Source organism: Symphalangus syndactylus, chromosome 23 (genome assembly GCF_028878055.3).
Source record: "Symphalangus syndactylus isolate Jambi chromosome 23, NHGRI_mSymSyn1-v2.1_pri, whole genome shotgun sequence".
Lineage (NCBI taxonomy): Eukaryota > Metazoa > Chordata > Mammalia > Primates > Hylobatidae > Symphalangus > Symphalangus syndactylus.
Window position 1 is genome coordinate 43,907,487 of NC_072445.2, and position 27,846 is coordinate 43,935,332.

Below are 27,846 nucleotides of genomic sequence, written 5' to 3' on the forward strand. Positions count from 1 at the left end.
TTAGGCTGATGCTGGAAGTTTTAGGGGTGGTGCCTGTGCTAAGAGACTTTTTACAATCTTTAAAGAGCAGGTTAGTGTTTTAAGAAAAACTTGTGGGCCGGGCGCAGTGGCTCACACCTGTAATCCCAGCACTTTGAGAGGCCGAGGCGGGTGGATCACGAGGTCAGGAGATCGAGACCATCCTAGCTAACACAGTGAAACCCCGTCTTTACTAAAAATACAAAAAGATGTAGCCAGGCATGGTGGCGGGCAACTGTAGTCCCAGCTACTCGGGAGGCTGAGACAGGAGAACGGCGTGAACCCGGGAGGCGGAGCTTGCAGTGAGTGGAGATGGTGCCACTGCACTCCAGCCTGGGCAACGGGGCGAGACTGTCTCAAAAAAAAAAAAAAAAAAAAAAGAAAAACTTGTGTTTTATTTTAGTGTTTAGTTTATAGAAAAACTGGATGATACCTTTTTAACTTTAGCAAATGTGTTTACACACATAATTTTTTACAATTATCATTTTAAAACTTGCTTAGACCTTTATCTTTATTTTTTAATATTTTTTTTGAGATGGAGTCTTGCCCTGCCGCCCAGGCTGGAGTGCAGTGGCATGATCTCGGCTCACTGCAAGCTTCGCCTCCCGGGTTCATGCCATTCTCCTGCCTCAGCCTCCCTAGTAGCTGGGACTGCAGGGGCCCGCCACCACGCCGGGCTAATTTTTTTTTTTTTGTATTTTAATAGAGACGGGGTTTCACTGTGTTAGCCAGGATGGTCTCGATCTCCTGACCTCGTGATCCGCCCGTCTCGGCCTCCCAAAGTCCTGGGATTACAGGCGTCAGCCACTGCGCCCGGCCTGCTTAGACCTTTGAAACAAAAATTATACAACCTTTTTTGCATAACTTTTTTAATAACATTTTTCACGACTTTCACAGACAATTTTTAACATGTCTTAAATTTTTGTTTTATAACTTTTTTTTTACCAAAGGTACATTTTTATAACTTTCTTAATTTTTTTTTGTTTGTTTTGAGACGGAGTCTCCCTCTGTTGCCCAGTCTGGAGTGCAGTGGCACGATCTCGGCTCACTGCAAACTCTGCCTCCTGGGTTTACGCCATTCTCCTGGCTCAGCCTCCCAAGTAGCTGGGACTACAGGCGCCCGCCACCATGCCTGGCTAATTTTTTGTATTTTTGGTAGAGACCAGGTTTCACCATGTTAGCCAGGATGGTCTAGATCTTCTGACCTCATGATCTGCCTGCCTCGGCCTCTTGAAGTGCTGGGATTACAGGCATGAGCCACTGCGCTCAGCCGATTTGTTTTTTTTTTTTTTTTAGACGGAGTCTTGCTCTGTCGCCCAAGCTGGAGTGCAGTGGCGCGATCTTGGCTCACTGCAAGCTCTGCCTCCCGGGTTCACGCCATTCTCCTGCCTCAGCCTCCCGAGTAGCTGGGACTACAGGCGCCCGCCACCGTGCCCAGCTAATTTTTTGTATTTTTAGTAGAGACGGGGTTTCACCGTGGTCTCGATCTCCTGACCTCGTGATCCACCCACCTTGGCCTCCCAAAGTGCTGGGATTACAGGTGTGAGCCACCGCGCCCGGCCATTACTTCATTTTTTCAGTCTTTTTTTTTTTTTGCATCTTGTTTTGATTTTTGTCTCTTTTAGTCTTTTTCTTTACTTTTTTCTTTAATTTTTTTAATGTGTAATAATTAGATGAATGTTGGTAACAATGGATATATGTACATATCTTAGTTTCCAAAATTTAGGGATGTGTTTAACATCTGTTTGCCACAATAGTTTAGGTTCTAATCCTCTAGGGTTAACACCTGTTGAAGGAGGGGACGTGCCTGTGAGCTGGTAATCTGAGCATTGTAGGATAATTAGCCAGCCTCTGTGTAAGTTGAAATCATTTAGATAAGTTTTTCAATTTTGGTGGGAAAATTGATGTGATTGGGTGGCTTGGTCAAGCAGTGATGTCACAACCTGAAGGTCTGCTTGATTATTGCCATAAGCCAATGGACCAGGCAGAGAGCTGTGGGCTCGAATGTGTGTAATAAAAATAGGATGCGTACCTTGGTCTAGCAATTGTTGAAGTTGAAGAAAAAGAGCACACAGACTGGGCTCCAGAGTGAACTTAAGGCTGTAAAAGTTCTTTAACAAATAAACAGAAAAACCTTAGCTTTTTGAATGTTAGTAAATTCAGATTGAGTGATTGGATTATGTGGTCTCCACCAGACTGTCGCTTTTTTATGTTTACTAGACCCACCAGTAAAAACAGTCACAGCTCCTTCCAAAGGAGCATCACAAGTAATTTTTGGAAGAACCCATGTAGTTAATTTTAAGAACTGGAAAATTTTATTTTTAGGATAGTGATTATCAATACATCCAACAAATTTTGTTAAATCAACTTGCCATGTAACTGAGTTAATAAATGCCTGTTTAACCTGATTTTTATTTATTGGAATTATAATCTTATTGGGCTCAGTGCCACAAAGTTTAACAATTCCTATACGAGCCTGTCCAGTTAGAATTGCCATCTGATCTAAATATACTGAGTGTTTTTATGGTATTATGTGGCAAAAAAGACCGTTTAACTAAATCATTATTTTGAACAATAACCCCCACTGGGGAGTGTGAAGTAGGGAACACAATGAATTGTAAAGGCAAGTCTCAGTCAATCCTACTGACCTGGGCTTGTTGAATTTTTTTCTTCAATTACTTTTAACTCTTTTATGGCCTTGGGTGTTAGTACTCTTTTATGGCCTCGGGTGTTAGTTCTCTTTTACTGTGTAAATTGGCATCTCCCCTCAATATTGAGAAGAGATTAGACATAGCATAAGTAGGAATTCCTAAGGTGGGCCAAATCCAATTAGTATCTCCTAACAATTTTTGAAAATCATTTAAGGTTTTTAAATAATCTTTCTAAATTTGAACCTTTTGAGGCTTAATGGCTGTATCCTGTACTTGCATCCCCAAATACTGAAAAGGAGTGGTTGTTTGAATTTTGTCAGGTGCTATACGCAATTCAGCGTTTGTAATTGCCTTTTGTAAAGATGAATAACATTGAATAAGTTGGTCTCTATTTTTTGCTGCACACATCTGGAAATTGATCTCTAACAGGCTGGATAGTTCTGTCTACAAAAGTTTGACAAATTGTGGGACTGTTTAACATACCCCGGAGTAAAACCTTCTAAGGATATCTGGCTGGAGGTTCTTTGTTATTAATGGCAGGGACGGTAAAGGCAAATTTGTCGAAATCTGCCTCTTTTAAAGGAATTGTAAAAAAGCAATCTTTTAAATCTATAATAATGAGCAGCCAGTCTTCAGGGAGCATAGTGGGGGATGGGAGCCCAGATTGTAAGGCTCCTATCGGTTGAATTACAGCGTTGACCACTTGCAAGTCGGTCAGCATGTGCCATCTACCGGACTTTTTCTTAATTACAAATACTGGGGAATTCTAAGGGGAGAAGGTGGGTGAAATATATCCTTTTTCTAGTAGTTCTTTAACTATTTCATAAAGCGCCCCCAATTTTTCCTTAGGCCACTATTCGACCCAGACAGGGCGCTGGGTCATCCATTTTAAGGGAAATTGCTCCTTCGCCGTAATGAACCGCAGGGCGAACCTATATTGTCCCCTCTCCATAATGAACTGCGGGTCGGGCAATAATGAGCGCGGCCAGCCGAGTCTCGGTGAGCCGAGTCTCGGGCTCCCTCCGCCTGCACTCACTCGGCTGAGGAGGCGGTGGCCATTCCGGACATTCCTCTAGAGGAACCCTGGGCTGAATGAGTTTCTGAATAGGTTTAGGAAGACTGGAGGGATTGGCATAAATTACTTCCGGACTCTCCTTTTGGCTAGTACTTGGTAGAGGCGTTTCAGAGTCCTGATTATCAAACTCCTCTCTCTCCTCTTCTGACTCAGCCTCATCATTTGTCTGAAAAGGCTCCAGTGCTGCACGCACCAATGACCAAACTGGCCAAACAGGCAAAGGAATTCCCTTTCCTTCTCTATGTGCTATTTAAAGGTCCTTTCCAACTCTTTCCCAATCTTTCAATTTCAAAGTTCCCTATTCAGGGAACCAAGGGCAAAATCGTTCCACAGCATGAAATAAATTCACAAGATTTTTTGTACCAACTTCTACGCCATCACACTTCAAGAGCCGCCCTAGCAAGCTCAAATACGTGGTGTACTTACTTTCAGTTTTCCCCATTGTGTCCCTGGCTTTCTCCAAGTGCCCTGCTTACCTGCAGAGCTTAAAAACTTTTTCGTCCTCCGGAGTCCTTCGTCCATCAGCCCTCCGTTTCACACGCTCGAGCATTCCTTCACCAGATTCTTTCGAGCCCCACGTTGGGCACCAGAATGTTGGGGACCAGTCTCAATACCACCCTTAGGGTACCTAAAGTCCAGTGGCTACAAAGGAATGAGAAGAGATAGGTTAAGAGTGTACAAAAAGTGGGGGCCAGGGGGCCAATTGCAAAATGGAGGCTGCAAAAGGCGCCCAGCTCTGGTCTCCACACTGTTTATTGAGTACAATCACTTAGATCTAAAAAGCAGACATTTAGGGCGAAATGGTGAAAGGGAGGCAGTGTGTTACAGGCGTAATCTATAGCAATAGCGGTTTAAACGAATCTCCTTTGTGCCCAAACAGCATATCTTTAACTTATCGGAGAGTAGCTAGTGGGGGCGGGCTTAACTAGGAGCCTGCACGTCTGTCTACATTCCGATGCTTCAAAGGAGTGTCTTCCTTCTTGAACACAGTGTTTATAGATAAGACAGCAGCTTGCACTCAGAGCATGGGAACATAATGGCGATAAGAAGGCTTTCCTCTTCAGAGGCCTCTTGTGGCTTTCCACAACTTATTGTCCCATGTTTTTATTGCCAGTTTATGCAGGTACCCCATAAGCCTTTTTCCCAATAGATCTTCAAGAGAATGTCCAGCAGCCCAAACAGCTGACACCCTGTTGGGTAAGCAGAGCTCAATCTCTCAGGGTTTGGAAAGCTGCAGGAGGGGCAGTAAAGCACAAAGAGAAGAGAAGGTACCACCGAGAATTACTGTAGTAAAAAAATAATAATTTTGGTTTTACCATTCACCTTCCATCAAATTTCTACTAGTCAACAAAGCAAATAAAGACAACTACTATTTCACATGGTAGATGCAGAAACAAAATTAATGAAGTGTGCTAAAGATAAGAAACATGATCTTGTGCGTATCTTTTTTTGTTTGAGATGGAGTCTCTCTCTGTTGCCCAGGCTGGAGTGCCCTGGTGCAATCTCGGCTCACTGCAACCTTAGCTTCCCGAGTTCACACCATTCTCCTGCCTCAGCCTCCTGAGAAGCTGCGACTATAGGCGCACGCCACCATGCTTGGCTAATTTTGTTCGTATTTTAGTAGAGACAGGGTTTCACCACGTTGGCCAGGATGGTCTTGATCTCCTGACCTCGTGATCTGCCCGCCGCGGCCTCCCAAAGTGCTGGGATTACAGGCTTGAGCCACCGCGACAGCCAATCTTGTGCCTATCTTTAAATTAAAAGCAATTTACAAATTACATAACAAAAATAAGTAAATAGTTGACCTGGCTCATCGAAAGATATGGCCCTCCTTTCTCAAAAACAAAACAAAAAAAGGGAAAAAATGTCCTTCAAGTCTGAGATACATACCTGTATATAGACAGAGAGAGAGAGAGTAAATCAATCAATAACTTCAGATGAATCAAAGGAGTAGAAAAGTAGGAAAGAAATGGGAGAATTGTAGGGTCCACAAGATAGCAGGCACGGGGTGACTCAGGGCCTCTGTTGGCCCCTCCCTGGGTTTACCACTGTCCACGGGTGGATCAGGCCCCGGCCTGAGAGGAACCCTCACAAGGGCAGATATTTACCGCCTCCTCCCTATCGTTGGAAACAAGTGCTCATTGTAGCCCAAAGAAACTCATGCTTAGACAGAAAATTCCTCAGCAAGGCACCTTTACTTCTGCAGAAGGGTGCTGCTTGCACCTGTTACAATCGCAAGAGCACACCAAACAAAAGAGGGAAGGAGTTTTTAATACTAACGCAGTTCCTGTTTCTGTGTCCTTCCCCTATTGGCTGCGGTTCGACTGCACAATCTCAGCTGATCCTGATTGGCTAAAACTTAAACTTTTCCAAATAGGGTAAACCCACGATTTGCGAAAAGCAGAGGTGGGGGGGCGGGGGGTAGGACTGATTTACAACTTTTACAACTTATGACCGGAAAGTTGAGTCTTTGAAGAGGAACTTAGTTGTCCTAACCATTTCCCCTCTTCTGTTTTATAGTTCTTCCTCTTCAAATTTCTTCAACAGGATTTGGTTTTTTTGTTCTTCTTGATTATCTAGGAGCAAGAGCTTATCTGAGTACTGAGCGGGAGACGCGAGGGAGGTTTTTGTAAGAGCTGCTTCTATGAGCCTTTGGGTTAACTCACGAATACAAGGTATGATACAGCAGCTCACAAGGATGAGTACATCTGTAACAATTGCAAGGAAGATAAAGATTGAGGTCATGAGTCCTTTCCATTTTCCAAACCACCTTTCCATCAGGCCCATAAAGGGGTCGTCTATTCCAGAGTTTTCCGCTAATTCACTTGCTAGGGTGGTAAGGCCTTGTAAGGCTTTTGTGATTGTCCCGTCGGGGGCTGTATTATTAGGAATAAAAGTACAACACTGGACCTGGATCATGAAACAAACTCCGCCCTTTCCAGCTAACATCATGTCAAGGGCTAGTCTAGTTTCCCAGGCCATCTGGCTGGTTGGGCCTGACTGTTCAGCTATTCCTTTTATGGCATCTCTGGTATAATTGACAAATTGCTGCTGATTGTAGTATATATAATTTATCCAGTCTACATTTTTGTTAATAGTGGACCACGAGAATAAGATAGGCTCGAACCCGGTGGCTATTTGGTTTCAAGCTTTGAATTCATTTGGTACTCCCTGCAGGACCCCGATACTGTCTATGTAACATGCAGGTCAAAGGACCCATGAGAGGCTTCTCTTTTTCTTTCAGTTACTTGCTTCCTGTCTGGTTGATGAAATGCCAAGGTGAAAGGGATGGCTAATTGGATCAGAGCGCAAGTGCTGCTCCAGTTGCTTGGCAGTGTACCCAATGTTGGTCCCCCACAATACCGCTCGGGGATAGACTAGGTCGCACACATCTGCTTGGGGATAGACTAGGGCCGACTGAGTGGTTAGTTCTTAAAAAAGTTTAGGCCTACTACATCCCATCAGGTTTCCAAGGAATGTCAAATGTTCCCCTTGCTGTGAGAGACACAAGGTAAAATTGGCATCGAGAGCTGGAGATTAAATGGTCCTTGGGGGAAGTTCCATAGAGCTCTTTACCTTTGGGAAAAGTAGTGAAAGAGTGGTGCATGACTTGTTTCCCCAGGCTGTGGGGTGCTGGAAGAGACCTGCCATACAATCCATGCCTAGTTGGTTGGCCCATCCGAGTGGGAAAGGAACAATTTGGGTTTGTTGGCCTGCCCATTGTACAAGCATAAAAATTGCTTTTATTTAGAGTGAGAACAGAATATTTAATCTATTCCAGCCAGGCATTTATATCTTGATACCTGGTTTCTATGGCTAGGGTTTGCTTCAAGTCCTTGACATCTACTATAGCTACTTTGGTTTTGTCATTCGGCGTGAAGCGAGAAATGGTTTGATTGTGTGGGAGGGGGTAATGGTGGAAGATGGAGAAGGAGGAACAAAGCGCATTTCAAAGAAGCCTATAGGGTCCTTTCCAGTGATATCTGCTCCTAGGCTGTAAAAGTGCTCTAAAGTGGGTGTAGGGTTGGTGGAGGTAGGGGTATTAATAGAGATAAGTACTGGGTTGCAATGGTGAGATTGGCAATTAGAGGGGGTGGTTCCTTTGGTGAAGTGGAGGTAGGGTTTTAGGGCAGTGCAACCCTCTGAGGAGGTCCAGCCCTGATACTTGGTAGTCCATATAACATCTCCCCAAGTATAGCAAAACCACTAATGCCAGATTCATGCCCGTTCAGTGCAAGAGTCAGTTTTGTAGGCAGTACAGTCTATCTTAGAGGGACAAAGGTACTTTTCTGAAGAGGCTAGCTGTCTTTCACTTTGGAGATCCCTGCAGGGCATGACAAGACAGGCATCAAATGTAATTGTTTCGGGGGAGGGTGATTGGGTTATATTGATGATAAGATGTCCTTGGGTAGCTAAAGGAAGAAGAAAAAGACAGATTAAACCCTTTTGAATGTTAGTTTGGGGGCTGTCACCTGACAGTCCATGACTTTGCAAAGGGTGGGGCTTTTTTTACTCAAGTGTGGTGGGTCCATCCTTTATCAGCTGTTCAGATTGCTGTTTCGGTGGTTAGGAGTACTAGATAAGGTCCCTTCCATATTGGTTCGAGCCTTCCCTCTTTCCAACTTTTGATAAGGCTGGTGTTGGTTAACTGGGAATTCGAGGGCAATGTAAGGCAATGGGAAGGCATTTTGTCCATGGTAACTGGGTTTCAAAGATTAATTTGGTTAGGAGGTTTTTTTAGAGTTTGATTCATTCTTTCTACCCTCCATGATGAGGGCGGGTGCCAGGGAGTATGATATTCCCATTTTATTCCTAGTACTTGGTTTAGCCCCTTAATGATGTGTGCAATGAAGTGGGTCCCATTTTCTGCATCAACATTCTCTATTAGTCCAAACCTGCATATGATATGTTCCGAAAGGGCTTTGACTGCATTACTGGCTGTTGTGCTTGGGAAGGGGATGGCCTTTCTCCAGTGGGTGAGATGGTCTACTATTACTAGTAAATACTTAAGACGCCCTATTGGGGGCATTTCAGTGTAGTCAACTTGGATGCTTTGGAATGGCCTCAACCCTGGGTTTCTTCCCCCGGGAGGTTGCCTCTTTAGGGTTTACTTATTAGTTTTTCTGCACCATCCGCCACTTGCCTAGTGAGGGTATATATCCCTACACACCCATAGACTCTAAGGACTGCATCGCACATAGCTTGAGGACCCCAGTGAGTTCCTTGGTGAAGCTGTGACAATACTTCCCTCATGAGGAGTTTAGACAGCATTTCCCTTCCATCTGTCCACACCCACTTCCCCTCTGGGCTTTCCTTAGCTCCTGTTTTCTTTAGTTTCTCTTGGTCTGTGTGGGAGAAGATGGAGATTACAGCTGAAGGGAGAAGACAAGGGGTTAGATGGAAAATGGGTGCCTCTTGGGAATAGGCAGCTTGCTTAGCTACTTAATCTTCGAGGTTATTTCCCCGGCTTTCAAAAGATGGGTTATTTTGGTGTCCTGGGACATGGACAACTGCAATCTCTTCCAGCAGCTGAACATTTTCTAGCACTTGCATAATTAATTCCTCGTGGACCAAATCTTGGCCCTTACTATCGATGAGGCCTCGTTCAGTCCAGATCTTTTCCGAAGGCATACTTGGAGTAAGTGTAAATAGTTCCTTCCTGATTCTGCAGGGATTTTAAGGCTTGGTTTAACGCAAAGAGTTCACATGTTTGGGCAGACCACTTATTTGGCAGTCTTTCTGACTCTACCACTGTGAGGGTTTCCCTATCAACTACAGAGTACCCGTTGTGCCGTTTTCCTTCGATGACCTGGGAGGAGCCGTCTATAAAGAGGTGATTCCCTGTTTGGAAGGGGGTTTTGTGCCTGGATGCGGTCTGACTCTAGTTTGAAAACTGATTAGATCTAAGCAGTTATGCTCCCGTTCCTCCTGGTTTGGATTTCCTGTTAGGAAAGCAGCGGGGTTGAGTGAATTGTCAGTGGTTAGTGTTAGGTTATCTCCCTCTAATAAGATAGCTTCATATTTTAAAATCCTTGAGTCAGTGGGCCATCTCCCTGCCTTCTGATTAAGAATGGTTCTGACTTGATGAGGGGCACTTACAATGAGGTTTCCCCCAAAGGTTATTTTCCTGCTTTCTTCTGTTAGCAAGGAAGTTGCTGCTATGGATTGGACACATTCGGGCCATCCACGCGTTACTGGGTTAAGGATTTTTGACAGAAAGACTACAGGCTGCCGGTGGCCTCCATGTTTTTGGGTGAGTACCCCTAAGGCCACTCTTTTGCGTACATTAACGAAAAGGTGGAATGGCTGTTCTAAGGAGGGCAAGGTTAGAACAGGGGCAGTTAAAATTAGGTGCTTTAATTCTTTTACCATTGGATCTCTGATGGGGTCCAAAGGAGGGGGTCTGGTCCTTTTTGAGTGAGTTTTTGATATAGGGGCTTTGTTTTTAAGGCATAAGAGTCAGTCCTCAGATGACAATATCCAACCAATCCTAATAATTTCCTAAGTTCCTGCTTTGTTTCAGGTAAAGGCAAAGGTACAATACCTTCAATTCGTTCAGATCCTATCTTTCGTTCACCTTTACTGATTAAGTGTCCTAGATATTTTACCTCAGATTCTATGAATTGGAGTTTGTTCTTTGAGACCTGTAATCCTTGTCCCCTTAGGACATTTAGGAAGTTAACTGAAATTGCTGTTACTTGATCCTTGTTATCTCCTGAAATGAGCAGGACATCTACGTATTTGAGTAGGCATATGGATGAAGGCAGGGAGAAGTTTTCTAGGACTTGCTCTAAAATTTGACCAAATAGATTTGGAGACCCTGTAAACCTTGGGGCAAGACTGTCCATCGACCGGAGTGAGGGTCCTCTCACTCAAAGGCAAATTTGTCCCAGCTGTCCTCTGCTAAAAGGCAAGCCCAAAAGGCATCATTTAAATCTGTCACCGTGAACCATTGGTGGTTATGGGGGATTCTACTGAAAATGGTGTAAGAATTGGGAACAACATGGGGGATGGTCTGAACTATTTGGTAAATAGCCCAGAGGTCTTGCACTAGCTGGTATGACCTGTCTGACTTCCTTACAGGCAATATTGGAGTGTTATAAGGGGACATACAGGGTTCAACTCTTTCAATTATAGGTTTTAAAACTATCCTGGTCTTAAACCTATCCCAGCTTCCAAGGGAATAGGGTATTGTTTTCGTGGACAAGGCTTTCAATTATAGGTTCTAAACCTATCCTGGCTTTCAAGGGAATAGGGTATTGTTTTCGTCTCACTACTTTCCCGGGAGTTTTTAATTTGACATGGATTGGAGGAACCCGTCCTTGATTCCCTTCCTTCGACCATACATTGGGATGGATGCGGCTTTCTTCTGAAGTGGTGAGTAGGTTTAAGGAAGTAAGGAGTTTTCCTTGATTAACATATAGGCCTATGCCTAACCTTAACATTAAGTCCCTTCCTAACAAATTAGTTCCTGCTTCAGGAATTAAGAAGAACTTAGTAGTAACCGACTTATTCTTATATATGACTTCGGTTTCCTCTAGAATTTTTGCTCTGAATCCTTCCCCTTTAACTCCTGAGACAGTAAGGTCTTCTGCTGAACAGGATAAACCTGATGGGAGAAAACATAGGCAGGAGCCAGCTGCTCCCAAATTGACTAGGAAAGTGACTATTTCCAATTTGGGTCCCACCATTAAATTTATCAAGGGCTCTTGGTGGGACTCAAGTTGGAAGATGTACAGCCCCTGAGCCCACCGTTCTTCAAATGTCATGAGTGAAAGGACTTTCTTTTCCCTCTCCCATTCGGGACATTCCCTCTTAAAATGTCCTGGCTTTCCACACCTGAAACATCTGTTTTCCCTTCTCCCCCTCCTGGTTCCCTGATTCTCAGGTTTCATCCCTTTGCTTCCTGTATAGGGTCTGGCAGACTGGTACTAAGAGGTTTACAAGTTCTATTTCCCTGGGATCCCTGTTGAAAAGTTCCCTGTTGTAGGGTGGACAGCAAAATTTTTGCCTTTTGCTTCTGCCTTTCCTCATCCCTCCATACATATACCTTTTGGACCTCTCTTAAAAGTTCCTCTATGGGACAGTCTTTCCAATTTTTTATCTTTTGTAATTTCTTGATAGTGTCCGGCCAACTATTGGTGACAAAGTGGAGCTTTAACATCCTTTGTCCTAGTGGGTCCTCTATGTCCAAAGCTGCGTATTTTCTGATCTGTTTCTTAAGTCTGTTTAAGAATTCCATAGGCCCTTCATCTTTGTCTTGCTGTACATTAAATGCTCAGGAAATGTTTTGGGTTGGAGGAACTGATTCCTGAATCCCTTCAATTATCATATCCCTATCTCTCATGTTTTCCCGGTGAGCCGCACTGTTGTTATCCCATTGAGGGTTCTGGGCCAGGAATTTATGCTCTGCTGCAAGGACATTCTGACCAGGGGGGGGCTTGCGCTCCCAGACTATCATAGCAGCCTTGCGGATCATGGTTCTTTCCTCTCCTAAGAGAATACCTAGAATAGACATCAATTCAGCCCAGGTATACAGTTGTGGCCCCAGAAATCGGCCAATTTGATCTGAGACTCCAAAAGGGTCATCTAACAGTGGTTTGAGTTCCCTTTTTAGATTTCTAACCTCTGAACTAGTTAAGGGGGGCATTTACGAAGCCAATATCCCCTCCTCCTAGTGGTACTTCCCTTAAGGGAAAAAAGGTTGGGGCAGACGTCTTTGAAGAGAGGAAAGGAAAGTTTTGAATATCCCTTTGGCATTGTTCTATTTGCCACTGGAGCTTTCCTAAGGGAGGGGCATGTTTTAGTCGCTGTCCAGCAGGGGTGTGTGGTGTCAAGGCCCATGGGGCAGGGTTATATGGGGGAGGGACCGAGTTTTAGCTTGGGGCAGAGGGGTAGGCTCGGGAAGGGCTGATGTTCAGTCAGGGGCGGAGGGGTAGGCGGGGGAAGGTGGTCTGGAGGATCCCGTGCATCTTTGGATATAGAATATGACTTGGCTAGGTCGTCTTTGGGGGGTTTTGAGTTTGGCTTTGCTTTTTCGTCCTTTAGTGGATAGAGAAGGACAGGTCCTTGTCTCCAACATAGAGCATAATCTATCTCCTCTTGAGAAACTGGGCTTTTATCATTGACATACTGGATCAGGAGTTGGCATATCCAGTCCTCGTCCCACCCAAACTTTGGCCAAAAGACCGAAGGTCTGAGGATGGGTTCCTTAGTCCAAATAAAACAGCAATACTCTATCATTTGCTGTCTTTTCTTGTGTTTGGTCCTTTCATTATCCTTCCAGTATTTTAACATAAGGCCTACGGGAGTGTGAGGGAAATTTGAGTGTCTGCTTGGCCTTTTAGAGTCTCTGTCTTACTTGGGGTATTTCCCATCCTGGAGGCTGGTGAGGCTTAATCTATAATGTTAGAGATCTCTTGCACTCCCGTGTCTTAGAGGCTCTACCTCCCCTTTTTCCACTGGAGGTTTCTTGCACTCTCGTGAGCACTCACTTCGTCCTTATTGGCTGCTTCCCTTGCGGGAATTTTAGGCCCCTCTTAGTATTGGCGGGTAGGTGGAATCCCCTGATTGGAAAACCGCCCTAAGCCGTATGAGGTGACCACGGAACCAAGTCCGGACTCCGCACTCGCCTGGCCCCCCGTGGTACGTCTCACTCACACACTTTCAACCTCCAGAGACCCCAACCACCAAGGAATGCTTTGCCGCCCCAATAGCGACGTTTCTTACCTTGGTCTGTGCACACAGTTACCTGTGGTCGCCATGGAATTCTTTTTTTTTTTTTTTTTTTGAGACGGAGTTTCGCTCTGTTGCCTACGTTGGAGTGCAGTGGCATGATCTCGGCTCACTGCAACCTCTGCCTCCCGGGTTCAAGTGATTTTCCTGCCTCAGCCTCCCAAGTAGCTGGGACTACGGGCGCGCACCACCAAGCCCGGCTAATTTTTGTATTTTTAGTAGAGACGGAGTTTCACCATATTGGCCAGGCTGGTCTCAGAATTCTTAAGGATCCTCCCTACTGTCCGCGTTGCTGAGAGTCCGGATTTATTCGTCACTTCGGGCGGGACTCGATCCTCCGCTCCTGGGGCCACCAAGAGGCAATGGGGCGCGTCTCCCCGTGAAAGATAATCGCTAGCCCCTCCCGAAGGGGAATAGGATCCCTGACAAGTCCCCAAGATTTGCTGGAAACAAGTGCTCGGTGTAGCCAAAAGAAACCCGCACTTAGACAGAAAATTCCTCAGCAAGGCATCTTTACTTCTGCAGAAGGGTGCTCCTTGCCTGTTAGAATTGCAAGAGCACACCAAAGAAAGGAGCGAAGGAGTTTTTAATCCTAACGCAGCTCCTGTTTCTGTGTCCTTTCCCTATTGGCTGGGGTTGGACCGCACAATCTAAGCTGATTCCGATTGGCTAAGACTTAAACTTTGGCAAATAGGGTAAACCCTGGATTTGCGAAAAAAAGGAGTGTATGTGTGTGGTGGGGGGCGGGGGGGGCGGGTAGGACTGATGTACAACTTTTGCAACTTGTGACCAGAAAGTTGAGTCTTTGAAGAGGGACTTAGTTGTCCCAACACTCTGAGTTCCCTGACCTGGTCCTGGGCTCAGTTCCTCCCAGATACCGGCGTTTATCATTGGTGTAGATAATGGTGACTTCTCTTGTCTTAGATGTGGGTGTCTTGGTCTTCCCGGGACGGAAGGAGTCAGAGACTCTTGAAAGGAGCCGTCCCGCTGGTCCTTTCATTTACGTCGATGCCAGCCCGGCACTCGAGCATCACCAAGGGCCCGGTGCCCGGGACTGCAGGGCCAAGTCTGATTTTATCGTTTGTGGAGCTGCAAGCTTAGGACGCACAGCTGTGACCACGGAATCACCGCGAGGCCAGGAGGCAAGAGAGTGCACTTTCCCAGGTTCCCAGGCCGAAGAGCCCACCTGGCTGGAATGGTCTCAAGGAACAGAGAGGAATCCGCACCCTCCGAGTCCTCCGAACCCTCCGAACCTGCGGCGGCTCTGCCGTCGGTTCCGTGAGGAACTGGCCGCGATCGCAAGCTTGGAGCTGCTTTTTGGTTTGTTCTGAGTCCTTCACCTGGTGAGGGAAAGGAAGCCCTGCTTGGGGTCGTTGAATCTGAGTTTTCTCCAGTCAGAATCAGTAGTTTGAGACTGTTTTCCCTGAAAAAGCATGGTTTACCTGTGCCTACAGTGAGGAATTCTCCTTTTCTTAAAAAAATATATTTTATTAATAAAAGTGAAAGTAACGCTTCTATTATAAAAGAAAAAAAAAAAAAAAAATCAGCGGGCATGGATCAGGTATGATTTAAACAAATACAAGAAAAGGCCCTCCCACCAACGAGGCCGGTTAGCTCAGTTGGTTAGAGCGTGGTGCTAATAACGCCAAGGTCGCGGGTTCGATCCCCGTACGGGCCACTTGGTTCTTTTTTTTTTTTTTTTTCCTTTTTCGTTTATTTTAAATCGACCACACCTCGCTTGTAAACTTCGGTTTTACATCGAACTCCGGAGCCTCGCCTATCCATTTATAAATGTAGTTGCACTAGCTAGACAGGAATTTTTTTCTTTTCTTTTCTTTTCTTTTTTTTTTAAATCGACCACACCTGGATTGTATACTACGGTCTTACATCCAACACCGGAGCCCTGCCTATCCATTTGTAAATGTGGTTGCAATAGCTAGACAAGCATTAGATTTGCATGTTTTTTATTCTTTTGAAGAAATAATATACGAGTTAGGATGAAGAGGTTTTTTTATTTGTTTGTTTTGTTTGTTTTTGAGACAGAGTCTTGCTCTGACGCCCAGGCTGGAGTGCAGCGGCGCGATCTTGGCTCACTGCAACCTCTGCCTCCCAGGTTTAAGCAATTCTCCTGCCTCAGCCTCCCAAGTACCTGGGATTACAGGCGTGTGCCACCACGCCTGGCTAATTTTTGTATTGTTAGTAGAGACGGGGTTTCACCATGTTGACCAGGCTAGTCTTGAACTCCTGAACTCAGGTGATCCGCCTGCCTTGGCCTCCCAAAGCGCTGAGATTACAGGCATGAGCCATCGCGCCCGGCCAGGATGAAGATTTTTTAAAGGAAATTCAATGAGGTGAGTGGGTGATTTTAGAAAAGGGGAAAATAAGAATTCGATAATGTCTTGTATTATTTTGGGAAAAAAACTTTCTGAGATAATACTATTTTGACATATTTTAAGCTTTTGAAAGAGATCATATTGATTCTTCCCCAGTTGATCACTCAGTTGGTTAAATTGTTGTGTTTGTAGCTTTGAGGGCAAGGGTTCAGTCTATGTGGGAAAAAGCCAGACTTGTGACGTTGCTTTCTGCCAAGCTCCAGACTTGCAACCACAACTGCTCAGCGTTAAAATGGATCCGTGGTTAGCCTTAGGCTTATATTTGACAGCCGTTCTCGATGTGGCCCATACCAAGCCATTTATGATGCGGCCCTTACCAAGCCATTTACAATTCATTAAACAATTTTTGAACATATATCATAAAAGCGATAGGTTTGAAATGTGACGAAAATGGAGTGCGTGGTGGGAGATAGGAGGGCCAGAGCCTCTGGGTCCACTCTAAGTCTTAGCACCTCGCTCTTTCTGTCCTGTGCTTTTCTTGGAGTCTGGTCACTGGGTCCCCGTGTGCCTGGCACGTGTCTCATTTACATTTCTTCCTTCACTCCTCATCCTCCCAACATGTTTTTACCCTTCTCTTATTTTAAAACATGGGTTGATATGAAAATGACATTAACAATATTGATAAATAATGCGGCAAATAATGGCTCAAAAACAGCGCCAAGGACATAGTGGGCGAATCACAAAGGGAAGGGACTCCCTCTGTTTTGCTCAGTGCTGTGATTTTTCACGTCAAGAACATTAAGTAGCTCAAAGTCAGCGACTGAAAAAGATTTCTTTAGAATGAATTAATAAAGAGTACCTACTACGTAGTCCATTGTATATTAGATGATATATAAAGATTTAAGTATAAGAAGGATTCCACAGGCAGTTGCTGACTTTGAAAACGAAGGGAGCCACCAGCCAGAGAACTCAGGCATCTGCTAGAAACTGTGAACAACCTGTAAACCGTTATCTCAGTCCTACAGCTGCAGGGAACTGAATGCTACTGACAACCTGAGTGAGTTTGAAAACGAATTCTCCCCTAGAGCCTCCATAAGGGACATGGCCGGGCCTGCTGACATTTTGGTATTAGTTTGATGACACCCTGCCAGACTTATAATGCACAGAACTGTGTGATAATAAATGGATGTTGTTTTAAGCTATTAAATTTGTGCTAGTTTATTAAGGAAGTAATAGAAAAACTAACAAAACAAGAAATTGTTAACCCACCCACACTTCCTGCTATCTATCCTGGGTTATCTTCCTCTCTTCAGTGCAGTGTAAGATGAAATATGGTTTTAAAATGAGGGACAATAATTTTCAACATCAACACAATAAGAACGAAAAGAAAAAAAGAGACAGCTTCTTTTGATCCATTAAAAATTAAGGATATAGATATGCATATATATGAAAAGTTAATACATTCACATAAACAGTAACTAAAAGTGAAGATTTTCTTCTTCCTCATAATCCACATCTGCTCAGTTCTCAGCACTACCTCCTATATATGACAATTCTTCTTAGTTTCCTATGTATTCTCCTTAATGTTCTTCGTGCAATAGGTGCAAATATACATAATACATTTTACTTTTCCTTTCTAGTTATGTAAAATATAACATTATACACACTATTTTACATTCTGCTTTTTTTCACTTGATGTGCCTTGGAGATGTCTAGTTTAGCAACACTTGTAATGCTTTCAAACAGCATTGTATACTGTACAGAAATAAAACTTCTTTATTTCTTTTTTTTTTTTTTTTTGAGATGGAGTTTCCATCTTGTCGCCCACTCTGGAGTACAGTGGTGTGATCTTGGCTCACTGCATCCTCCACCTCCTGGGCTCAAGTGATTATCCTGCCTCAGCCTCCCGAGTAGCTGGGATTACAGGCACCCGCCACCATGCCTGGCTAATTTTTGTATTTTTAGTAGACACGGTTTTGCCATGTTGGCCACACTGGTCTCGAACTCCTGACTTCAAGTGACACCCCCCCCCACCACCTCGGCCTCCCAAAGTGTTGGGATTACAGGCATGAGCCACTGAGCCCGGCTGAATCTAGACCCTTTAAGTTCATCCCACAACTGAGGATAGGAAGTATACAAGCAGGATTGGAGAGAGAGAGAGAAGATTACACCTTTACTTTAATAATATGAATAAAACTCTGTATGAAGCCATGTGATATTCCAAAGAGTCTTCAAGTAGGGGATCCATAACACTCTGCTGATCAAAGGAAATTACATATTCATTTGTTAAGAGATGACTTTCAGAAAAAGCTAAATCCATAGCTCTCATACAGGTATAAAAATAAGCATATGATCGAAAAGAATAAAATGCTTCAGAATAAATTTAACCAAGGAGATGCAAGAATTGTACCCTGGAAAATACAAAACATTGCTGAAAGAAACTAAAGAAGACGTTAGAGTGCTCATTGCAATTAAAACAAACAAAACAAACATCAACAAGGAGGCACTAAGCCTATTCTGACACTGCTCGTCTGTATTACCAGAAGTCTTGTTGATGCCAAGTGTAAGTAAATTATATTTTAATGAAAAGGTAGATAAAACATTCTACAACAGTATTCTAGGCCACCAACAAAACTATGACAGACATCTGGGCACGGTGGCTCAGGTCTGTATTCCCAGCACCTTGGGAGGCCGAAGCGGGTGGATCATTTCAGGTCAGGAATTTGAGACCAGCCATGGACAACATGGCCAAGACCCATCTCTACTAAAAATACAAAAAAAAAAAAAAAAAAAAAGCCAAGCATAGTGGTGTGCGCCGTTAATCCCAGCTACTCAGGAGGCTGAGGCATGAGAATCTCTTGAACCCAGCAGGCGGAAGCTGCAGTGAGCCGAGATCGCGCCACTACACTCCAGCCTGGGTGACAGATATGAGACCTTGCTTTAAAAAGAAAAAAAAAAAAAAGAAAAAGAAAAAGAAAAGGAAGCTGTAACAGATACACTAAAAGCCCTCCACCTTTAACTTGTAACATAGCTTCATTCTCAAAGCTGACTTCTTTTTTCTTTTTCCTGAGTGTAGAACAGTTAAAATTTCAAACAGCTCCTTGACACTGCTTTTCATGTCCAAACCAGACATTTTGTTGTAATTTGATAAAAGGCCTCTTCTGCTCCTCGCCTACACAAGCACACCCCTGCCACACAGACTGACTCTTGTCCTCATACCCCAAGGTAATGAGTGAATTAGGGCCTTGTAAAGAAAATCTTGGGATGACGAAGGGCCTAGGCAGCAAGAAACGAAACAAAACAAAACAAAACAAAATTTTTATATGACTTTTTTTTTTTTTTTTTTTTTTTTAGTTAGACGGAGTCTCACTCTGTCGCCCAGGCTGGAGTGCAGTGGTGTGATCTCGGCTCACTGCAACCTCCGCCTCGCACGTTCAAGCGATTCTTCTGCCTCAGCCTCCTGAGTAGCTGGGATTACAGGCACGTGCCACCACGCCCTGCTCATTTTTGTATTTTTAGTAGAGACAAGGTTTCACCACGTTGGTCAGGCTGGTGTCGAACTCCTGACCTCAGGTGATCCGCAGCCTCGGCCTCCCAAAGTGCTGGGATTTACAGGCGTGAGCCATCGTGCCCGGCCTGTATATGACTTTTAAAACAAGAGGACAACACAGTATTTTTCAAAATTGTGTATAGCGCATATGCATGGACAAAGCAAGTGTGGCACGTATTTGCATAATGTTTAATTTTAAAAAATTATTCTTTAAAAATCTTCACGATTATGTCTATTTTGCTGTGCATTTTCTTTGACTTTGCTTTATCTTTCCAGGGTTGAGGTTGGGATAAAAGGTGTGTTGGTTTAGTACCTCCGTAAGCCCTAGCTAGAGTTCTTTCACTTTCCTAAGGTAAGAACATTCCTAATTAGAATTAGGAAGAAACTTTTATTTTTTTAACAGGAAATTAAAGAAGACGTAAATAAAAGAGCAGGCATTTGCATTACTGAAGGTTCTCCCCAGAAACAGAGCCAATGGGGTGTGTGTGAGTGTGTGTGTGTATGTATATAGGAGGGGGGATTTATTTTCAGGAATTGATTTCTGCAACTGTGGAAACAAGTTTAGAACCTTCATGGTGGCCGGGCGCGGTGGCTCACGCCTGTAATCCCAGCACTTTGGGAGGCTGAGGCGGGCGGATCACGAGGTCAGGAGATCGAGACCATCCTGGCTAACACGGTGAAACCCCGTCTCTACTAAAAATACAAAAAAAAAAAAAAAAAAAAAAAAAAAAAAAAAAGAAAGAAAAGAAAAAAAAGAATTAGCTGGGCATGGTGACAGGCACCTGTAGTCCCAGGTAGTCGGGCCGGAGAATGGCCTGAACATGGGAGGCGGAGCTTGCAGTGAGCAGAGAACGCGCCACTGCACTCCAGCCTGGGTGACAGAGCGAGACTCCTTCTCAAAAAAACAAAACAAAACAAAAACAGAAACAAAAACAAAAAACCTTCGTGGTAGGGCAGCAGGCTTGGGGACCCAGGGAAGAATTGGTCATACAGCTGGAATCTGAAGGCATTCTGCTGACAGAATTCTTTTTTCCTTAGGAAACTTCAGTTTTTTTTTCTCTTCAACTGATTGAATGAGGCCCATTCACATTATGGACAGCAATCTGTTTGACTCAAAGTCTACAGATATAAATGCTTATCCCACCCAAAAAATACCTTTACAGAAATATCTAGAATAGTATTTAACTAAATATTTGGGTACTGTGGTCTAGCCAAGTTGACACATAAAATTAGCCATCACAATATCCCATGTTCAAAGATTGGAAGACTTAGTATTATTAAAATGGCAATTCTGCCTCAAAGCTGTCTAAATCCCTATTAATATCCTAATAACTTTTTTTTTTTTGCAGAAATGGAAAGGCTGATCTTAAAATTCATATGTTATTGCAATCAAAAGAAAAAGAGGCTGGGCGTGGTGGCTCGCGTCTATAATCCTAGCACGTTGGGGGGCTGAGGTGGGCAGATCACTTGAGGTCAGGAGTTCAAGACCAGCCTGGCCAACGTGGTGAAACCCTGTCTTTACTAAAAATACAAAAATTAGCCGAGTGTGGTAGTATGTACCTGTAGTCCCAGCTACTTGGGAGGCTGAGGCAGGAGAATCACTTGAACCTGGGAGGTGGAGGTTGCAGTGAGCCAAGACCATGCCACTGCACTCCAACCTGGGCAACAGAGTAAGACTCCATCTCAAAAAAAAAAAAAAAAGAAAAAGAAAGTTGGAGAACTTGTGCTTTCTGATTTCTAAAGATACCACAAAACTACAATAATAAAAATGGTGCAGTGCTAGCATATGGACATATAGATCAATGAGAGTTCAGGAATAAAACCATATACCTATGACCAATTAATTTTTGACAAGGACCAGCAAGAGAATTCAATGAGAGAAAGAATAATCTCTTCAACAAATGGGGTTGGAATAACTGAAAATTCACATGTGAAGCTATGAAAATGGATCCCTACCTTGTACCATATAGAAAATCTAAATCAAAATGTATCAAAGACTTAAATGGAAGAGCTAAAACTACAAAATTCCTAGAAGAAAAAATAGGAATAAATCTTCATGACCTTCAATGTGACAATGGCTTCATAGATATGACACTAAAAGCATATGCAACAAAAAGAAAAATAGGCACATTGGACTTCTTGAAATTAGAAACTTTTGTGGATCAGAGGACATATCAGAAGAGTAAAAAGTCAGCCTAAAGAATAACAGAAAGGCCGGGTGCGGTGGCTCACACCTGTAATCCCAGCACTTTGGGAGGCCAAGGTGGGCGGATCATGAGGTCAGGAGTTCAAGACCAGCCTGGCCAATGTAGTGAAATCCCATCACTACTAACAATACAAAAAATTAGCTGGGAGGCAGGAGAATCGCTCGAACCTGGGAGGTGGAGGTTGCAGTTAGGGGAGATCATGCCACTGTACTCCAGCCTGGGCAACAGTGCGAGACTCTGTCTTAAAAAAATAAAAAAAAAAGAATGACAAAATATTTATAAATCATATATCTGGTAAGGGTCTAGTGTCCAGAGTATATTTTTAAAAACCCTTACAACTCAACAACAAAAAGAAAACAAACCAATTAAAAATTGGGCAAAAGAATTGACCAGGAATTCTTTCAAAGAAGATATACAAATGACCAACAAGCACATGAAAAGATGATCAACATTATTAATTATTAGGGAAATGCAAATTAGTGAGATACCACTCCATACCTACTTGGATGAGTAGAATAAAAAAATCAGGTAATAACAAGTGTTGACAAGAATATGGAGAAACTAGAACTCTCATACATTGCTAACAGGAATGTAAAATGGTGCCGCCACTGTGGAAAAGTTTAGTAGTTCCTTAAAAAGTTAAACATAGAATTACTATATGAACTCACAATTCCACCCTTATGCATATAATCAATAGATTTAAAAGCAGGTTTTCAAACAAATACTTGTACATGAATATTTATGGTATTACTGTCACAACAGCCAAAAGGTGGAAGCAACACAAATATCCATCAACTGATAAAGGCACAAGGAAAATATGGTATATCTATACAGCAGAATATTATTCAGCATAAAAAATAATGAAGTACTCATATATACACAACACAGATGAACCTCAAACATTATGCTAAGCAATAGAAGGCTGACAGTGTATGATTCCATTTAATGAAATATCCAGAATAGGTAAATTCATACACACAGAACTTAGATTAATGATTGCTAGGATCTGGGGAAAACAACAATGGGGAGTGACTGCTTAATGAGTACAGAGTTTGCTTTTGAGATGATTAAAATGTTTGGAAGTGGATAGAAATGATGACTGCACAACATTGTAAACATACTAAATGCCACTGAATTGTACAATTTAAAATGATTAATTTATGTTATGTAAATTTTATCTCAATAAAAATAATGAATACAGATTAAATATCTTATTTTGCTGATTCAGTGAAGGAATTGGATGTTATAACCAGTTTAAAGGGAAAGTCAAAAAACACAAATTTATATGGAGTAGAAGGATTACACTGGAAATGGAGAGAAAACTGGTTTTTCCACTGCGGGAGGAAAGTTGTGTTAGTCTATTTTGCATTGCTATCAAGGAATGTCTGAGGCTGAATAATTTATAAATAATAGAGGTTTATTTGGCTCATGGTTCTGCAGGCTGTACAAGCATGGCACCAGCATCTGCTCAGCTTCTGGTGAGGCCAAAAGGAGCTTTTGCTCATGGGGAAGGTGAAGCAGGAGCAGGCGCCTCATGGTGAGAGAGGAAGCAAGAGAGAGAGAAGGAAAGTCCTGGTCTCTTTTTAAAGTCCAATCTGAGATTCCTTGTGAGAACGCTCGGGTTGAACAACCAGATCTCTCACACGAACTCATTACTGAGGAGAGGGCACCAAGTCATTCATGAAGGATTTGCCCTCATGACTCAAACACTTCCTCACAGGCCCCAGCTCCAACATTGGGGATCATATTTCAGCATGAGATTTGGAGGGGACAAACATCCAAACCATGTCAGAAATCAACTGAAACTGTACTGGACAATATAGAATTTGCGTGCCTATTAATTAACAAAAAACTGTAAAATAACTCAAAAATAATAAAAGGCTAGAACCTGATATCCCAGAAGCCTATGCTGTATTTAGACAATGCATAGTTTTCCACTGAAACAAAATTATTTTCTTACAGACTTCCCCTCTTTTGACCAAAAATAATCTCAAAAGAATATTCTTGTCAAAAAAAGAATAATATTCTTCGTCATAAAATAAGAATGAGGTCATTAATTTGACCTGATTACATCTGTGCAGCATATAGGCTGTCTTAAGTTTGCTTTGCTGGAAGTTTTCACAAGGAATCACAGATTGGACTTTAAATAGAGACTCTTATTATTTGTTTTCCTTATTAGTTGCTTGTTCAGAAGCCAAGAACTCATGACCAGCTTTAACCTGCAGTACTTGTAAATTTGAGTGAATACCTCTCTTCTCAAGGTTCCTAAAACATTCTGAGTTTCTTGGGCCTGCCAGGACATGTCCTTCTATAGACACTCACTTAGAAGGCTAGGAACACTGCAAACCAGGTATCAGGTTAGTTTCCTGGAGATTGCTTTGTAAGTCTCTATAACGTCAACCTTACTTTCTTAAAAATGTCTGGTGATACCTGATCAAATGAATACCATTTTCAAATGTGACATTTGAGGCAAAGCCTTTGTTGCATGACCAGTGTTTCCAATTATGTCCTAGTGAAAAAAAGGACAGATTCTTATTGAACCTATGCAAGTATCTATAATGCCATAAAAATAAGAATACTTATAAGAGTTTCCCAATTTTAGAGGGGTCAGGTAGGGACAATAAGATATTTACAAATGTTTAATTTTAGTTTACAAAAGCAAAGTCTGCTAAATTGTTTTTTTTTTTTTTTTTTTTTTTTTGAGACAGAGTCTCGCTCTGTCGCCCAGGCTGGAGTGCAGTGGTGCAATCTCGGCTCACTGCAAGCTCCGCCTCCCGGGTTCACGCCATTCTCCTGCCTCAGCCTCTCCGAGTAGCTGGGACTACAGGCGCCCGCCACCACGCCCGGCTAATTTTTTGTATTTTTAGTAGAGACGGAGTTTCACCGTGGTCTCGATCTCCTGACCTCGTGATCCGTCCACCTTGGCCTCCCAAAGTGCTGGGATTACAAGCGTGAGCCACTGCGCCCGGCCTGCTAAATTGTTATGAGTAAATGGCTCATAATATAGATAGCTTAAGAGGAGAGGCCAGGCGCAGTGGCTCGTGCCTGTAATCCCAGCACTTTGGGAGGCCGAGGTGGGCGGATCCTTGAGGCCAGGAGTTCAAGACCAGCTTGGCCAACATGGTGAAACTCCGTCTCTACTAAAAATACGAAACAAAACAAAACAAACAAAAAATCGGCCAGGAGCAGTGGCTTATGCCTGTAATCCCAGCAATTTTGGAGGCTGAGGCGGACGGATCACGAGGTCAGGAGATTGAGACCATCCTGGCCAACATGGTGAAACCCCGTCTCTACTAAGATACAAAAAATAAGCCGGGCACTGTGGCGCGCGCCTGTAGTCCCAGCTACTCGGGAGGCTGAGGCGGGGAAATCGCTTGAACCCGGGAGGCGGAGGTTGCAGTGAGCGGAGATCGCATCACTGCACTCCCAGCTACTCGGGAGGCTGAAGCAGGAGAATCACCTGAACTCAGGAGGCGGAGGTTACGGTGAGCCGAAGTTGTGCCAGTACACTCCAGCCTGGGCAACAGAGTGAGACTCCGTTTCAAAAAAAAAAAAAAGAGAGGAAAGAGAAAGAGCTTTTTTATACATTCAGAAAATAGAACACTAAAAAGACATCAACAATATTCTAAATACTAACTACAACCATCCCTCATAAATTCACGTAGTTCTAGGTAATTAATTCCGGCCCCACTGGATCTCCAGTTAGCAGTTGTAAGGGTAAATGAAAATTATGTTCTCCATTCATGTATGGCAAAGTGCTCATCTCTCTCTTTGTAGAGTTTCCTTGTAGCCATAGTGAGTCTGAGTCCTTACGCTAATCTTCAGCAGAGATTAGTATTTTTAAAGATTAGGCCAGGTGCAGTGGCTCAAACCTGTAATCTCAACATTTTAGGAGGCCAAGGTGGGAGGATCGCTTGAACCCAGGAGTTTGAGATCAGCCTCTGTGCAACATAGTCATAGCCCATCTATAAAAGGAAAAAAAAAATGCTTGGACGTAGTGATGTGCACCTGTAGTCCTAGCTACTTGAGAGGCTGAGATGGGGAGGATCCTTTGAGCCCAGGAATTGGAGAATTTGGGGCTGCTGTGAGCTATGATCATGCCATTGTGCTCCAGCCTAGGCAATAGAGGGAGATCCTATCTCAGAAAAGAAAAGAAAAAAAAAAAGATTAAACCCAGTCTCCAGATTTTTCAATGTAGGGCTATTTCCAAGCTGGTGAACTAAATAAACTTTAGATATGTAGAAAAGGTAGCTCTAGAATTAGGTCAGGGGTCTCTCTCAAAGACGAATGGGAGAGTGTCATGAGGTGCAGCTCTTTGCTTTTCAAGGAGTTAAGAGGAATTATTGTTCTTTTTTCAGCTTTGCTACATAAAATGAGTGAGATTTTGTTCTAATTTTGTCATCACCTTTATGCTGCCTTACATACATATGCATCTGTTAATGCACACTCAATAAAAGATGTTCTTTCTTCTATTGGTACAGAAGGGTATTTTTGTTGGCAAGATTATTTTATTTCCCTAGCACATTCTCATGAGACCATGTGTTTCTTGACTAGGGTTTGGAAATGCTGCCTTAGTAGAATGATATGGTCTTAAATTTGCTTAAGTGATGCCCTCAGAAGCCTGTACCCAAAAGTACCTGGCATAGTCTTTTTCCATAAGGCTTTGAGAGTTCTTTGTTGAAGATAAAGCACTCTGGCCTATAGCTAATTGCAAAGGCTTTCAATGCAGCATCAAAGTAAAACAAAATAACTATATGTAGATGACAAAAGACTTGAAATGGTTATAGTTAATTTATTACTTCTAATTTTCAAAAGTGAAAGATCTGGCTGGGTGCGGTGGCTCATGCCTGTAATCCCAGCACTTTGGGAGGCAGTGGCAGGTGGATCACCTGACATCAGGAGTTTGAGACCAGCCTGGCCAACATCATGAAACCCCGCTTCTACTAAAAATACAAAAATTATCTAGGCGTGATGGCACATGCCTATAATCCCAGCTACTCGGGAGGCTGAGGCAGGAAAGTTGCTTGAACCTGGGAGGCAGAGGTTGTAGTGAGCCGAGATCACCATACTGCACTCCCGCCTAGGTGACAGAGCAAGACTTCACCTCAAGAAAAAAAAAAAGTGAAATATCTGATGAGAGTTCATAATAAGAATAATGACATTAATAAGGAGTTTTGGTTTTTCTGTGGCATGTAAGACAAGACAATAAAGCCAATCCAAAATAAATTTTAGACATAATAGTTATGAACATACTGATTAATTATATTTTCAAAGACAAGAGTAGACATTGCATTTCATTTATTAAAGTGGATGAACATAATCTTTACAAAGAAAAAAGTCTTAAGATACAACATGATATACCACAAATATATTACCACATGATAAGATTATGCCAAGAATATATCAATAAAGGCTGGTGCAGTGGCTCACACCTGTAATGTCAGCACTTCGGGAGGCTGAGATGGGAGGATCACTTGAGCCCAGGAGTTTGAGGTTACAATGAGGTATGATCATGCTACTGCACTCTAGCCTGGGTGACAGAGTGAGACCCTGTCTCTAAAAAAATAAAAATAAAAACATAAAAAATATATTAATAATATCAAATGGAGATTTGGTAAGCTTGGAGTAAGTCCTACAATATTTGCATATTAATAAAACTCCATAGGTAAGTGATGCAAATCTCCAGTTGCAAACCACTGGCCTAGAGATTCTAGATTCAAATGAACAAAGTAAAGTTGTGACTAAGTTAACATTTAAATAAATAACTGAAATTATGGCTTATTGCATCTTGTTTAATATCAAATATATAATAATAATAAATACAAATAAAAATATGTGTTGGGATGGTTTGCTAATGGAACAAGCATGCCAAGTTTGTATTTTTAGATACTTAAACCTTGAAGACACAGTTTAATCAATTCCTTATAAGGTTTTCAATAGCAGCATTCCAATTCGCATGGTCCTTTAAATATTAGTCTTCTGAGAAGTGAATTGATGGTCACTGGAGAATTAAAACAAAGAGCAGAAAGCTTTTGAGATGAAATGCTCTGTGTGAAGAATGTTCTGCCTGCTCTAGAGTACAGAAAATTATTTAAAAAGTCATTAAAATATATTTCAAGATCTGATTTATAAATCGTTATCTTTAAAAACCAAAGCTACTGCTCATAAACTGTCAGATATTTTATTTTCAAGTGTTTGTTTTTGTTTTGTTTTGTTTTGTTTTTGCTTGAAGGCTTTTTTTTTCTGAGACAGTCTCACTCTGTCACCCAGGCTGGAG

At 42.7% G+C, this 27,846-nt stretch overlaps 1 non-coding gene and 1 pseudogene across 1 annotated transcript; one reads left to right on the forward strand and one right to left on the reverse strand.

The window, feature by feature from the left end:
• Positions 1-27,846, reverse strand: part of LOC129473563 (uncharacterized) — a 687,223-nt pseudogene that overhangs the window by 633,543 nt on the left and 25,834 nt on the right.
• TRNAI-AAU (transfer RNA isoleucine (anticodon AAU)) lies at positions 15,084-15,157 on the forward strand. The gene has a single exon. It is a non-coding gene; the product is annotated as a tRNA-Ile (tRNA).